Raw genomic sequence first — 17,130 nt, forward strand, 5'->3', positions numbered from 1 at the left:
GAGCTGGGAAGTCTGGGAGTGGAGCAGTCTTTAGGTATTTGTTTCGGACAAAGTAAGCTTGTGTGTCTTTTAGATCTAGTAGAGGTGTTGAGTCAGCAGTTCAGTGGAGTTCAGTGGAGCAATGCTTTACAATTACAGAGCTTTAAAGGATCTTAACCAACTCCCTTCATTAACTTGCAAGAATTCATAGGGAATATTCTCATAAACGCATGTTCATTAGCAGCTTTGGCAGAAATCAAGGTCTCCTGAATCCCAGTTTACTCTTACTTTATTAATCATGTTATGTTATAACTATACATTAAAAAAAAATGGTCAATTTTTAAAGGACTTTTAAAGAAAGACTGTACTTTCCAATTTCTAAGTAAGAGTGATTTTGCTCATCTCCCTTTGGAGAGGGCTCAAAACAAAAGTTAGTCTCTTTCTGATGGTTCAAAGTTACCATGAGAATACCAGCAAATACATTAAATTGAAAATAAATATCCTAGGTTGTTTTTATATATATTTAAAAAATAACAATAATCTCTCATATAATCTCCCATTTCTTGTCATTCTCAGTATACCTTCCAGAAGTGCGTACATCAGATGGAAGACTAAAAGGATTTGAGAGGAGGTTCAAAGCACCTAATGAGTATCATCTAATCTTTACTGTTTAATTCTTGGTTTTCAAATACCTATAAGACAGATGAGGCTTAAACATCTTTAAAAGAAAGTAGGCCGTTCATGTTCTTGTTTTCAGTCCCTCTCATATATCATGCGTACACACACACACACACACACACACACACACACACATTTTAATTTCCCTTCTGAGTGGCATTGGGCATTGACTTTGGATGAAAAGTTATATTCTCAAATGTGGGTTAATAAGCTTTATTTCAGAGTATGACAATACCTTTCTTAAATACAAGAAAAAGCATCAATATCAATCTACATTTTTAAATTTATTAGTAAATTTTAATATTAAATGTGAAACCAGATAACAAGTTTAATGAGAAAGAAAGAAAGCAGTCATACTGAAGGTAATGGCTCCAAAGTAAAAAATATATATAACAAAATAACACCTCATTTTTCTCAACTCCTTTTGCTGCACAGTGATACAAGTCATAGGGAGACGACTGAAGCAATACCACACAGAATAAAACAAAACCTTTCTTGGATTTTAGGGAACAAAAAGTGAATCAGAAAGTCCTATATGAAGAAAGGCTATGAGAGCTAGAATAGTACAGATGGGGAGCAAATAGAAAGAAAGAAAGACATAAGCAATGATGGCAACAGAGCACAAATGCTCCAGGCAAAGTGCCCTTTCTTAGTTTGGGGTACCACCCACTGCAGTGAATTATATCTCTTATTTTCTCCATGTAGTTCTTTACTTATTGTCTTGCTTAGTGGTCTACATAGACTGCTAGACAAAGAACAAAAGATTCTAGAAGATAAACATAGGATATTTCTGTCTTTGGAAAGTCCATTTCTAGTCTGGAAAACACTTCATTGAAGGATGATAAATTTTATAATCTTTTCCTCTTTCATATTCATCTTTCAAATTATTTTAAACATATTAAAATTCTGTTTTAAAAATATATTTCCAATAGCTTACTTGGGAATATCATCAAGAAAATCTAATTGCTGTCTGCTCTAGAAATGAGAGAATAAGGACTGGCATTTGGGTAAGTCAAGAACTTCACCAGTTATCACTTTCCTTATTATAAGACAGTTATGGAGATTAAATAATATATACCATGCAGACACAGTCCAAGCATATGTAGAGCACTCAGTAATTATTGTCTATTTGTTAAATATATGTTTCTCCATAAAATATGGCTAATAATTCCTGCAGATAATGTATAAGAATTTATTTGGAAAGGACACCTAAAGGGATCTGAGAATATGTAAATCGCTTTTACAAAATATACATCAGTATTATAAACCATTACTGATTAATCTTCGATACGTTACTAAAATTATTTAAAAATAAAACAAAAAATAGATAACTTTTTAAAAAAGGTAAAGCAGTCTTCGTTAAGATGGTTTTCTGATTAATTTTCTTCACTCAACCCAAAATAATGCATAGACTGTCAACCAACATATTGATTTTTCAATTCAAAATACTAAAAATTTAATGATTTTTTGAACATAATATACTATAAACATTATAAGCCAATACTTATAAGGCGCTTATACTAGTTATCGATAATGTTATGAATAATAATCTCTCCATCTACCATAAATTTAAGCAGCACATATAACAATGTGTATAGTTTCCCAGAAATTTAAACCATATTTTAATTTAGAATTAGTTACTAGGAAATGAAACAGTTTTTAATATGCATTCATTTTTTATGGTTTCTATCAATCCTTAAAGCCATTTAAAGATCTCATTTAGGATTATAGGATATATATAATTAAGCAAAGCAATTTAATACATGTTAAGTAGAAGTGTAAAAATGATTTGTAGGAAGGGGTACTTTAAACCTCTAAACCATATCTGATGCCAATTAAGCGAGAATCTTTATCACTATAACATTTCTCTTTTCAGTATGGTAATGTCAATTTTACTTCCTGTGGTATAACAACTCATTAAATAATACTTCCAGTGACAAAATTCTCTAACAGGAGACTTGCAATTTAGACAATATTAAGAAGTCATAATCTAAAAATTAGAAAAATATGTGGTCGGCATTCTGATTAAATTACTCTTTATTGTAATATTTTATTTAAAATACTAATGCTTGCCCATTGTGCAATTTTTTTGTCATCACTATTCTATGCCCTGTTATTTTAGGAATGAGAAGGAAAGTGTCTATAAATGAGATAAGGGAGTTAGGCAAGGATCATATCACAAAAGATGGGATAAAAGGCTAAGAAATTTGGATTTTACCGTGAAAGTAATAAGGAAGACTTTTAGGAAGAAAATGAAGAAACTGTATTTGCATATCAAATGTTTTTACAATGGCAATGTGGAAAAGAGTTTCAAGGGGATGGAGACTATAAGCAGAGGTACTAGTTAAGAAATGCCAAGTGCTGGTGATGGACTGTAAGGTACTTGGTCAATATATTGTATTCATGAAGGCCACTCAATGGGAATAGAGTAATTAACAGATGGTGAAAAAGGTGACATTAAAAAGAGTTTGGGCCAATTGCATTCATTGAAACAAGAAAAAAAGAGAAAGGAACAGATTTGAAAATATAATAAATTCAGTTTCAGACTTTTTGAGGTGGTTGTAGGATGTTTAAGTAAAGATGATAGTAAGCATTTGGCACATCTGAATCTGCATTCTAGAAGAGAATTCTGGGAATCATCAGTTACATGAGGGGTTAGAAGAGCTGACAAGAGGAGGGACTTAGAATAGGAGGGAAGGACTATACAGGGGAAATGACAGGAGGAAAAGAGTAAAAAAGAAGAGGAAAGAAGGTAAGTTAAGTAAAAGTTGCATACAAAGGAGACAAAAAAGTAAGGGGTATCATGCACACACATATATAGTGTGTGTGTGTGTGTGTGTGTGTGTGTGTGTGTGTGTGTGTGTATAAAGCATCATTGTGATCATTAATTTATCAACTTGGCAATGGTACCTAGTTATTTGGTAAAGCAGCAATCTAGATGCTATTATAAAGGTACTTTTTAAAATGTGAGGTAGACTTTAAGTAAGGCAGGATAGCCTTCATAATGTGGATGGGCCTCATCCAATCAATTGAAGGACTTAAGAGAAAGGCTGAGATCCCTGCTTCTATGTGTGAGCATGTGTGCATGTGCGTGCGCGCACACGCACACACACATACACACACAGAGAAAGAAGGAATTTTGCCTCAAACTGCCTTTGGACTCAAGAATGAAATATCAATTCTTCTCTGGGCCTCTATCCTGTGAAAACGCCTTGCAGATTTTCAGATTTGCCAGTCCCCATAACCATGTTACCCAACTCTTCAAAATATATTTTTCTTTGACAATATCCTATGTGTGTATCTCTATGTCTCTCTCCTTTTCACGCTCTTATTTCTGTATCTCTGGAGAAACTTCACTAAAAAACCTACAATTCATAGTCAAGAAATATTATATTTTAATTTAATTTATTTTTTTATTTTTCAATTACAGTTGGCATATATTATATTAGTTTCAGAAATACAATATTGTGATTAGACATTGATATAACTTATAAAGTGAACAACCCAATAAATATAGTACTCACTTGACACAATACATAGTTATTACAGTATTATTCACTATATTACTTACGCTATACTTTATACTCCCATGCCTATTTGAACTACCAACTTGTACTTCTTAATCCCTTCCACTTTTTCACCCACTCCCCAAAACCCACCCCCATCTGACAACCATCAAAATGTTTTCTGTATCTGAGTTTGTTTCTGTTTTGTTTGTTCTTTAGATTCCACATATAAATGAAATCATATGGCATTTGTTTTTCTTTTTCTGATTTACTCCACTCAAAGCAATACCCTTTAGGTTCATCCATGTTGTTGCAGATGGCAAGATTTCATTATTTTCTTATGGCTGAGTAATATTCCATTGTATATCTGTATCACCGCTTCTTTATCCATTCATCCATTGGTGGACACTCAGGTTGCCTCCATATCCTGGCTCTTGTAAATAATACAGCAATGAACATAGGACTGTGCACAACCCTTCAAAGTAGTGTTTTCGGATTCTTTGGGTAAACAGCAAGAAGGGGAATTACTAGGTTCTTTTTTGTCTCTTGTTATAGTCTTTGTTTTAAAGTCTATTTTATCTAGTATAAGTATTGCTACCTCGGCACTTTGTTTCCATTTTCAATAAATATCTTTTTCCAGCCCTTTACTTTCATTTTGTGTGTATCTTTTGATCTGATGTGAGTCTCCTGTAGGCAGCATATATAATTGTCTTGTGTTCTTATCCATTCAACCACCCTATGTCTTTTGATTAGAGCATTTAATCCTCTTACATTTGAAGTAATTGTTGATAGATATGTAGTTATTGCCATTTTATTATTCATATTTTTTCTGGGTCCCCCCCCTTTCTTCTTAAAGAAGTCCCTCTAACATTTCTTGTAATACTGGTTTGGTGTTGATGAACTACTTTAGATTTTTCTTGTCTGGGAAGCTCTTTGTCTGTCTTTCAATTCTAAATGATAGCTTTGCTGGGTAGAGTAATCTTGGCTGTACGTCCTTACTTTCTATCACTTTGAATATTCGTGTCAATTCCTTCTGGCCTGCAAAATTTTTGTTGACAAATCAGCTCACTGTCTTATGGAAACTCCCATGTAAGTAACTAGCTGATTTCTCTTACTGATTTTAAGATTCTTTCTTTGTCTTTAACATTTGGCATTTGAATTATGATATGTCTTTGTGTGGGTCTGTTTGAGTTCACCTTGTTTGAGACTCTGTGCTTCCTGGATTTATATGTCTGTTTCCTCCACCAGGTTAGAAAAGTTTTCTGTCATTATTTCTTCAAATTGGTTCTCAATCCCTTGCTCTCTGTCTTCTTCTGGAACCCCTATGATGTGAATGTTGGTGTACTTAATGTTGTCTCAGAGGCTCCTTAAAATATCCTGGTTTTTTTTTTTTTTTTTTTTTTGGGGGGTTCTTTTTATTGTTGCTGCTGTTCTGATTGGGTGTTTCCTGCTACTTTACTTTCTAAATAGCTGATTTGATTCTCTGCCTCATCTAATCTCCTGTTGATTTCTTCTAATGGATTCTTCATTGTATTCTTCATTTATGATTGGTTCTTTTTTATGTTTGTGTTTTTTTTAATCTTCATTTTTATGTTTTCTATTTCTTTAAGTTCTCATTAAGTTCATTTATTCCTCCCCTAAGTTCATTGAGCATCCTTATATGTTTTGAACTCTGCATCTGGTAGATTGCTTGTCTCCATTTTGTTTAGTTCTTTCTCTGGAGCTTTTTCTGTTCTTTCATTCGGGACATGTTGCATTGTCTTCCCATTTTGGCTGCTTCCCTGTGTTTGTTTCTATGAATTAGGTAGGGCTGCTATATCTCCTGATCTTAGTAAGGCGACCTTATGTAGTAGGTGTTATGTGGGGCCCAGTGGCACAGTCTCTCTGGTCACCTGAGCTGGGTGCTCTGGGTGAATCCCTTGTGTCGGTTTGTGCATGCCCTCCTGTTGTGGTTGAACCTTGGTTGCTGTTTGTTTGCACATCAATGAGAGGGATTGACCCATGGATTGATTGGTTGTGAGGACTGGCTGTGACTATAGTGGAGGAGATGTTGTGACAGGTGCTAACCCTATGGAATAGGATTTGCTTTACCACGGCCCTGGTTTGCCTTTTAGATGTATCATCCTTGGACGTGGTGTGGGGTGATAATCAGCTGGGTCCAAAGCCAGCCCTGGGGCCTCCTAGGAGGAGCCCCACTGTAGACCAAGTTCAGCCACAGCCAATGTCCTGCTCAGGGCCACTTGGCATAGACCATTAAGCAATTCAAAGATGGCCACCACTTGTGCTTGTTTTAGGGCTGCTCAGAAAAAAGTATGGGGCACATCGAGGTCAGATGCTGCTTCACTGGGTTTTGTGAACCTTTGAGAGATTTTAAGAAAGTCTGCAGCATGAGCCAAGACAGATCATTTGTATGGAAAAGCCACTGAAACAGGCTTGGGTAGGCCTGTAAGTTGGGTGGGGTGTGGTCTCGGGGAATCACCTGGGCAGAGCAATCTGTGTTAGCCAAGTTAATGTAGACTGAGATATGGTGGCCACCTGCATCTGCACACTGGGATTGGGGAGGGCTCGACAGAGAAACAATGCCCTCTGCCAGCACTTCTGCCTGGGAGAAAGCTGCCCCTCCAGTCCTTGCTCCACAGCCAGAAAACTCAGTTCCTTCCCATATACCCCTGATTCCTTTCAAGCTGCTGCCCCAGCACTAGAGCTCAGAACAAGTGAGTCTGTCAGCAAATAAGTTCGTGCGTGGGCCTTTTCAAAGGAACACCTGGGACTTTGGCAGCCATTGATCTCGCCCAACCACAATCTCCACTGGTTTCCACAGCAAGAAATTGTGGGGCCTTCTCTCCCTGAATCTGGAACCCTAGGCTGGGGGCCCAGTGTGTGGCTGGGATCCCCTCCACAATTGAGATATTCCTCTCGATTTTTAACCACTATATGTGGGTGTGGGACCAACCTGTTCCATGTCTCCACTCCTCGTACCATTCTCAAGGTGGCTTCTTCTATATGTCCTTAATTGTTGGAGTTTTGTCCAGGTAGACTTCAAACAATTATCAATAATAATTGTTCTGTAGTTTAGCTTTAATTTTGATACAGTCGTGAAGGAGGCAAGCACAGCATTTACCTACTCCACCATCCTGCTAAGCACATCTTAAAAGAAGCTGCCATATTGAGCTTTGGCAGAGAAAAGGCCTCAAGGTATTTATGTGTTAAAAAGTATATAAGCCCAATAAGAGAGGGTCAGTCTCTACGTGGCAGAATTATAAATTCCACTTTCTTCTTTATTCATTTCTGTATTCTATAATTTTTCTTGGAAGAGTACATAATAGTTTTACTTTTATAGCCAGAAATAAGTAATGAACTCTCTTAACTAAAAATAAGAACTAGAATTTTACATTACAACTCCAAATAAATTTTTTAATGGTAACTATCAAAATTTTTCCAAGATTGTATACATGTTGGAAATTGTATACGATTTTAATATAGAGGCTTATCTAATAAAAACGCAATGAATATCATAGGTTCCTTTCACATATTTCAACTAACTTCTATAGTTTGCCAAAATATTAAACAATTAAAAAGGGCTTTGCCAAATTGATGAGATATTTCCCAAGGCATAAAAATTTGTTTATACTCTGATAGAATGATATAATATATCTACAAAATAAGTTTTTAACTAGAAGGGATGGGAATTGGTCAGCAGAAAAAAAAAAGACAAAATGAGGGCCATAAAACAGAAGATTGTTTGTGATTAACATCTAACCATCACCCATTTAGGATGGTGCCAATACAAAAAAATATGATTAATCTAGTCATGGGAGCACATAAAGCATCAGTTTTGAAAAGGATATCATTAAATTCACTAAGCCTGATGCCACTAAACATTTGAATCATACCTTACCCAGTAGCATCCCAAAGGGAATATGTCTTTGTAGTATGATTACAGAGAAAATATTTGGTTTCTGAATAAAATAACTGTCCAAGTTAGCATTCTGATGTACTAATAAGTCTCTCTGAGCTTCATTAATGTAAGTCTACTCTGAGAAATAGATCTACTCTTGATGTGATAATAAACCAAGTTTCTGAGCCTGCAAAGTCAGGTAGAACCTGGGAAACCATAAATTTACCAAGGCAAATTTGTTAATGCCACCCTGCGAGAATTACCTGGGTAGATAATTTGCCTTACATAGGTGACACAACTCTGCATTGCCAGGCCACATGAGTTTTTTCATTATATTTTACACCATAATTATACAAATTATCTTGAAAGTTAAAATGGCTCAGATAACCATATCCAACTACAGTTTACATTTTGTTATGTCTTGAAGCTTTTCTTCTCAGGCTTCGTGCAGTATTATTTCTGCTACTAGCATTACTTTAAACTTAACTTTTAAAACTAGTTTACAGACAAGAGTACAATAAGGAAGAAAGTCTATTTTAAACATCATTAAGAAGGAAAAATGATATTTTAACTTAAACAAACATCCTAATATGAACAAAGAATCACTGCAAAAGAAACTCAGTATCACAAACTGCTCACTCGCTCAACATAAAATTATAAAAACTTAGCAGAGTCTTTTTTACTTTTTCCTTTTTAAACACCAAGGGAAATGAAACTAGGAAACTTCATCTGAATCAAAAATTACTTTTACATGTTGTTTTTATTATTATAAGAAGAGAAAACATTTCAAAGTTAAAGTATAGCTAGTTCCAAGGGAATAGTCAGAAATGATACACTACCAGAACTTTCTTTCTTTTTTTTTTTTAATTTCATAGGTAACAAATTGCATTCCAAAAAGAAGATCTATTTTCTAAGTAATATAAATAATGGTTGCAATTCCTCTATGGTTTTGAACATTAGAAATGGGTTTTGAAAAGGAAATCTGGATTGCTGTTACCAGGACTTATTGTAAATTTTTTATATCAAACACAAAAATTTTAGCTAAACTTGAGAAGCATATTTAACCAACAGTAAATATCATACCCTAGCAAAAAAAGTATTAAAAAATCCAGAGGAAAAGGCCAAGAACAGGCACATAAACAAAGTGAATAAACATGTCACCAGAAGAATATAGAAGCTATCTAAAGCCAAATAGCTTTCCTATGCTTATTACAAGGATGTCATCTTGGGAGATAAAATATAGTATCATAAATCTAAAGGTCATCGAATTTTTCAAGGTAACCCAAACATTGTAAGGACATACAATTAATTCTCCCAACAGTTAGTATATAACCAATTACTGCAAAAGCCCGTCTATGTTTCATAAAGTCTATAGGTACCTATGTGCTCTGACTCTTAGGTATAGTCCAACTTAATAAACCCGTCTCCTTTAATATATTTTATGTTTAGTGCACACTTAAAGGAAAAAAAATTGTTTTAAAAAAAATTATTTCATACAATTAAATGAATAATCTTCATTTGATCAAAATATAGTTTACATTTGGATCATCGGTTCAATCTACAAAAGGTAACAGACATGTGAAAATTATCACCATAGTTTTCTCTAGTCTTAATAGCCACTCCTAAATTCAACCTTTAATCCTTTAACAATCCCATCTCAAACTATGCTTTTGACTTTTTCAAATAATATTTGCAACATTAACTGAAGGCTAATTGTATTTAAAAGTGAGTTTTTCTAAAATAATTTTATTTATACCTACATCCTATTTTTAAAAATCACAAGTCAAAGCTCAGATGACAAATATTATCTGTGACATTTATTTGCAGAATACTCATCCTATTTAAAATCTGTTTTTTGAGGGCCTAAGTAGGTGGTATAATCATTAGGTAACGTGTTTATGGAAACAAATGAATATGACAAGTACTAAGAATGTGTATATTAAAAAAGATTGTAACTTCATAGGCAAGCTTCGTTTTTTTTTTTTTATCTACTGAACATGGGTACATTATGATATAAAGAACTATGCTTTGCAATTGTAGTAGGTTAATCCGCAGACTTAAAAAATTTAAAATTTTGAAAATTTAAACTTCACAACCTTTAGGCAATTAGCCATTGGGAGTTATTTAGCTTAAGTTAAATATCCATTGAGTCCTGAGTATGAGCCTGATGTTTTGAAATGTGCCCTAGTCTTTCAATAGTCTCAAAGAAGGCAGCTCTAGATATTCCTATGTCGAATATGAGAAAACAGACTTGAAGAGATTAAGACAGTGGTTCTCAAAGTGTTGTCTCTGGACCAGGAGCATAAACATCATACGGGAACACTTTAGAAATGCAAAATCTCAGATCTTATCCAGACATGCTAAATCAGAAATTCCAGGAGTGTGGTCTGCAATCTTCGCTTTATCAAGCCCTTCAGATGATGTTGTTATATATTAAAATTTAGAACAACCAGGGTTACACATCTAATAATGAGTGAAACTAGAGGGGAACCAGGTCAGCCTCTCTTTTAAAGTCTAAGCTGATATATGGCTTTCAGTTACAGGAGACCCTTTTTCTTTCAAATCTGTATTTCTTTTTAAACTGTATCACTTTTGATAAAGAGAGTGTACTGAACATAATGGAAACTTTGATGTTACAGAATCTTACAATGCCTCAAGGTCAGCATTCTGACAAATGTTCGACTGTCATGTAAAACACAGGAAACATTCCTGATATATTGTCGAGGTTTGAAAATTAAAATACCTGATGCCTCCAGCTCCTGGCTGTTGATCTGGCTAGACTAACTCTCCATCCCCCGCTTTCTCAGTCTACAAACATGCCTTCTTCATTAAACAGGGAGGAGGTGGCCTTTTAGGACTGATATTCAGATAAAGGAGAGGGTTATTTAAAGTTGGGAAGCAAGGACAACTGGGGACATTCACTCTCTACAAGACACACAAGAGGAACGCAAACCAGGAGCAAATATAGAGTCTCCACACCTCTAAAACAGCTCTTGCATTCACCTCTTCAATCTTCCCAGACCCCTCTTTCACAGGACTAAAAGTGCTTTTGATGCATCACCCAAGCAGCTGTTGCAGACTAGCCGTGACATTGTTACAAATCGATGCTAGCCAGAGTCTCAGCAGCTGCAGATCCTTAGATAGTGGGAACCTCGAATCGAATTGGTGTGGGTGAGTATCCAAAGAACTTTGTTTAAAGGAATTCGCAGGTATGACTAAGTCTAAAAGTCAGGATTTCTACAACTTAGTAATGAAGAGAATATCAAAGGTTGACCATTACCACCTCGGGGCATATTTTGGGAATTGATTTTAAGAATTCCAACTTTTCCTTTTCCCTCAACATGCATAAACCACTCATTTATTCAACAATCTGTTGAACTCCTGTTCTATGTCAGGTGGGGTTCTAGGTGGATTGTAGGGAGGCAGGGGGACCAGTGTCAGGGCCCTAAAGTCATGCAAGAGAAAGTAGTTCATGTCAGGATGGTCCTAGGAGAGACAGAGAACAGTACTAGATGGTGTGGGGTGTGTTTGGAAGTAGAGTCTTGCTGAAAGAGTAAATGTAAGGACAGAAATTGTAAAGTGTAAGTTTCAAAAGAAGTGCAATTGTTGGTGGTGATAAGATGTAATATGGGACCTAGGAAATGTAGAGGAAAAGAGTATTGTAGATAAGAAGATCCCTTATCTTTCAGGGAAAGGCCATCCTGTGGAATGGATCATCTGATGTTTAAATCTCCAAGATAGTGACAGACATCATATTAGAAAGACAAACAATAAATAAGGAGTTAAACTCATTACTGCAGAAGAAAGAAGAAAAGGGGTTTTAGTATATGGTAGCAAAGAGGAAAGGTGATGGGAGGTAGCGTCTGCTTAAATAAAGTTCAAAGAAACAGGGATTTTTGGAAAAGGAAGGAAGAGAAATAATACTTTTTGTTACTTCATGACATGTTTTGAGTAGAAAAAATGTGGAGAACCACTGCTTCAAGAACATAATGATGTCCCTAGTTATTTTGGTCTAACTATGGTTAAAGACCTTCTCCTTGGTTCAGAGAAAATAATGATGGATTTTTTCCTCAAAAGGATCTTTACCAGAAAACTAAGATTAACAAAATCGTAATGGTAATAAAGAAAGAAATGAATAAGCTTAAAGAAGATTCCTCAACATAAGTAACCTGTCTAAGCACAGGACCAAAAAGTCGGCTCTGATTAATTTTCATCACCCATATCCCATGTGGTTTGCATGACTATTCCAGTGGCTTCAATTAAACTCACCAGAAGAAAATTTTTAGCCTCTGCCAGGATCTTCCAGGTACTGACCCTCAAGGTATTCCCTTTGGCCGTCTTCTACTACTTGAAGCTTTTCTCACTACAGAAAATGCTACCTCTTCCTAGAGAAGGTACTTTCCCACCCTTGCCCCAAACTCCTCTAGTTTCTGTTTCTCCCCCAACTTTATTGAGGCATAATTGAAAAAAAATGTAAGATATTTAAAGTATACAGCGTGATTATTTGATATATGTGTACAATGTGTACATTGTGAAAGCATTTTGCTCATCTAGTTAATAATACATCCACCACCTCACACACTTTTTTTTTTTTTTGGTGAGAACATTCAGTTCTATTCTCTTAGCAAATTTTAGTTATTTTTTTAGTTATACAATATAGTGTTTTCACCTATACTCACCATGTTTTACATTAGATTCTTAGGCCTTATTCACTGGGGAAACAGAGAGATTGGTAAAAGAATACAAACTTTCCTCCTCTAGTTTTGAAGCTACCCAGCTGGAAGCTTTTCTCAAGCTTCTCAGGTGGTTGAGTCTGAACTGCCTTTGCTTATGAAAGTCCTGCTAACTCCTCTCATTATGTGGATTTTCTTCAGTCTCACTGAGGAGTTTGTGCATTTCTTCTTCAGTTTTTCACCAAATGGCCTTACTCATTCTTCTGTCTCAACTATCATACTGATGCTTGATGAATTTCCTATAGATATATCTCTGGCCTAAATCTCTACCAATTTCCTTCTCAAATTGCATAAGGTTATTAAATATACAAATCCAAACTCCTTATCTTCTCATTCAGAAATCCTATTCTTCTTCACATCTCCTTTATCTTTGGAAAATGATATCAGTTTCCAAGACTGGAAAGTGTCATATCTGGACTCATATCTGGATTAAATTTACTTTTAATCCCTCATTAAATTAGTCAATCACCCTGAAAGAGCTGCTTCACATAACTGCATAATTTTTACCATTTCTGCTACTACTTTCCTGCCTTCTGATTCACTTCCGACACAAAAGCCTTCCAACAAGTCCTCTGCCTCCTATACATCCTTCTACATAGACATCAGGCTTTCAATTTCTAAAACATGACTTTTAGTCTATGACATCCTACAGTTTAAAAACTTTGATGACTCCTATCATACAACAAAGTTCTAACTTCTTAGCATGATTATACAAAGTCCCATTTTCATTACAAATCACCAAGAATCCTAGGCTGCTACCACATCCTGGACATGGCATGTCTTTGCTTTTATGTCTCATCATCTGTAAGACAAAAATACCTTTCCTTTACTCATCCTTCAGCATATACTTCAAAAGCTACTGCTTCAAAAAGAAAAAAGAAAAAAAACTTTCCTTGATCTTTTTTCTCTCCATTAAAAGCTGCAGTCTCTTTTGTGTACCAAATACTTTTTTGTAGCTCTCTTGAGGTCCTATATCTAAGTATGAGTATATAGATTTTATTTTCCAACTAGACTATAAGTTTCTTAGACATCCCAGGATATTTAATATAAGGTGTTAGACAAGCAAAGGGGGAGAATAGGGAAATGTTCCCTAAGGCTTTAACATTTTAGAACAGTTGGATTCAGAATACCCCTAGTGTGGTAGACAAAATAGCTCTCCAAAGACATCCATGACTAATCCCTAGAATCTGTGAATATATTACCTTGCATTGCAAAAGGGACATTGCAGATATAGTTAAGGCTATATATCTTAAGATGGAAAAGTATACAGTAGAACCTCCTTTTCTGCAGCAGACATATTCCAAGACCTCCAGTGGATGCCTGAAACTGCAGAGAGTACTGAACCCTATACATACTGTTTCCTATGCATACATATCTATCATAAAGTTTAATTTATATATTAGGCACAGTAGGAGATTAACAATAACGAATAATCAAATAAAACAATTATAACAATAAAAATTGTATAATAAAGTCTTTTTCTTGCTCTCAAAATATCTTATTGTACTGTACTCACCCTTCTAGTGATGATGATATGAGATGATACAATGCCTACTAGATGAGACGAAATGAGGTGGATGTGATTTAGACATTGTGAAGTAGCCTTAGGCTACTACTGACCTTCTGACAATAAGGATTCTTTGAACACAAGCACTGCATTACCACAACAGCTTATCTGATAACCTAGTGGGCTACTAAGTGACTAATGGGCTGGGAGACTATACAGCATGAATATACTGGACAATGAGATGATTCATTTCCCAGGCAGGATGGAGCAGGACAGTACAAGATTTCATCACACTTTTAAACTAAAGCACAATTTAAAATTTATGAATCATTTATTTTTGTAATTTTCCATTTAATATTTTCAGACCACAATTGACCGCAGGTATCTTGAAATCTCAGAAAGTGAAACTGTGAACAGGAAGGACTACTGCACTTGATCATTCAGGTCAGTCAAATCTAATTGTGGAATCCTATAAAAGCAGAGAACATTCTTTGATCAGCATCAGAGAAATAAAACAGCAGTCGATGAGGCTCTTAGCATGAGAGGAACTCATCCACGTCCTGCCGAATGGGGCCACCAGAAAAGCAAGAGAAGGAATAAAGGCAACCTCTAGAAGCAAAGACAGGCCTACAACTGATAGGCAGTAAAATAACAGGGACCTCACTCCCTCTATCACAACCACAAGGAATTGAACTTGGCCAACACCTGAATGAGACTGGAAGCAAATTCTTCTCCAGATCCTCCAGTAGGGAATGTTGCTCTAACCAATATCTTCATTCTGGCTCTTTGGGACCCCATGTAAAGACCTAGCTGAGTCCATTCAGACTTCTGACCTGCATAACATGAAATAAGTTGTACTGTACTCACCCTTCTAGTGATGATGATATGAGATGATACAATGCCTACTAGATGAGATGAAATGAGGTGAATGTGATTTAGGCATTGTGAAGTAGCCTTAGGCTACTACTGACCTTCTGACAATAAGGATTCTTTGAACACAAGCACTGCATTACCACAACAGCTTATCTGTTAGTGTTGTTTTAAACTGCTAAAAGGATGGTCAGTTGTCAAAGCAGCAATAGAAAATGAATATAACAAATTTAAGATAGCAGTTTTTGTCAAGGATCTGAAAATGTCTGAAAGTATGATTAGTCTCTGAAAAGTCACTTACCTGTACACATGGAAAACCTGACTAAATTTAAATAAGTAAAAATATTTTTTAAATGGTTTATGAATGCGGTCTCCAGCTTTTTTTCTATTCATACTTAAGAGATATGACATAAACCGCTCAGCAATTACCAGAGGATAGTGTTCGGTGGAGGGTGTTTATATCAGAATTTTCAGGGAGTCACACCCTCTTAGTAATTCTAATACACCCCCTTCCCCAAAATCCTTGTATACCTCTTGTAGTCTAGCTAGTTAAGACGTTGGCTTAATGAAGTTTAAACTAATCTTCATCTTATGAAAACTGGATTTTTAATCTCCCCCTGAAAAATCTCATTTTCAGAAGAAATAACTAACCATGTCTATACCAGGTCAATGTCAATAAAAACAACATAGTAATTATGGAAGATATTTATTGAATGTTTACTTTGAGCCAGATGTTCCATATGGCATATCTTACTTACTTCTTTCAAAGAACCCAGAGGATAGTCTCTATAATTCTCTATTTTTCAGATGAGGAAACTGAGGGAAAAAGAGTCAAATAACTTGCCCTGTGTCTCACACCTACTATGTATTACAGGTCACAATTATCTAATCTTCTCAACATGTGATCCACTTGGAACCGTAACAGTATCTAACATCTACTATCCCCCACCCCTCTTTTTTATAAAGATTGTACTTGCAATTTTTACAACAAACCTTTAGATTTTTAGGACTAAGTGCAAGAAGCAACAGCCGATCAGGAAATATGCAAACTATGTGTGAAGAAACAGTGTGAACGCAGAATCAGAGCCAGTGGTAAGCCAGCAGGGGAGACCATTGCAGAGGGACTGCCGAATGCAACCCAGTGTCATTCAGTAGTAGGCAATTTTAGTAGTAAGGAGTATCAGGGATCTGAAGGAGGTAGTCTCCCCACCACCGAGCCAATATTTCCTCACAGTTACTGCAGGAGTAAGGCCAAAAATTACACTTGTTTTATAGTTTCTTCATTTCAGGGGATTCTTTGAATCTGAAATTTCATATACTTGGTTTAAAATCCACCATATTCTTTCAGTTAAATTTCAGCTGCTTTCAGTTAGTAGGCTAGGGAAATATGCCAAAACATACCCAAATGCAGTCACCACTGCACTGCATGCTATTTCTGGTCCAACTACTGGGAGCAGAAAGAATGAGGAATGGGAAGGTCTCTCAACCGTCAAGATCATTTTGGCAAGTGGTAGACTGACAAATGGCTCATCTGAGATAGGATGGAAGAATTCATGGCACACTGATGTAGCTGAGAATAATGTGTCGTTTTATGTTCTGTAATTAAAATTTATTGTATGACAACCTGTTGCTGCTGCAGTACCAAGAGATTACTGCCATCGTAACAGTATAAAGTCCTTCAGATAGTTTGCTTGCTGCATTCTGTGCTATTTGTGTAGTTTATAAATTCATTATCTCTTTCCCACCTTATTAAGAACATAATTAGAATAACTCTTTCTTCATTAAGAGAAATATGTTAACTTGTTATCTTCCAAACTACACTAATCCATCATATTTATCCCACTCCTCTCAAAAATAGGCAAACAAAACAAACAATTGGCTTGATGACTTATGAAGGAATGCCATTTACCTTTCCCTGAACTCTTTCCTTTGCCTTGAATGATCAGTTTGCTCTTAACC

The 17,130-nt window shown here is 35.7% G+C and overlaps 1 protein-coding gene across 4 annotated transcripts in view; it reads right to left on the reverse strand.

Moving 5' to 3' along the window:
• Positions 1–17,130, reverse strand: part of ROBO1 (roundabout guidance receptor 1) — a 374,585-nt gene that overhangs the window by 212,395 nt on the left and 145,060 nt on the right. The gene's annotated exons all lie outside the window — the stretch shown is intronic.

This window comes from Pteropus medius, unplaced genomic scaffold, assembly GCF_902729225.1.
Source record: "Pteropus medius unplaced genomic scaffold, Ma_sr-lr_union100, whole genome shotgun sequence".
Classification (NCBI taxonomy): Eukaryota; Metazoa; Chordata; class Mammalia; order Chiroptera; family Pteropodidae; genus Pteropus; species Pteropus medius.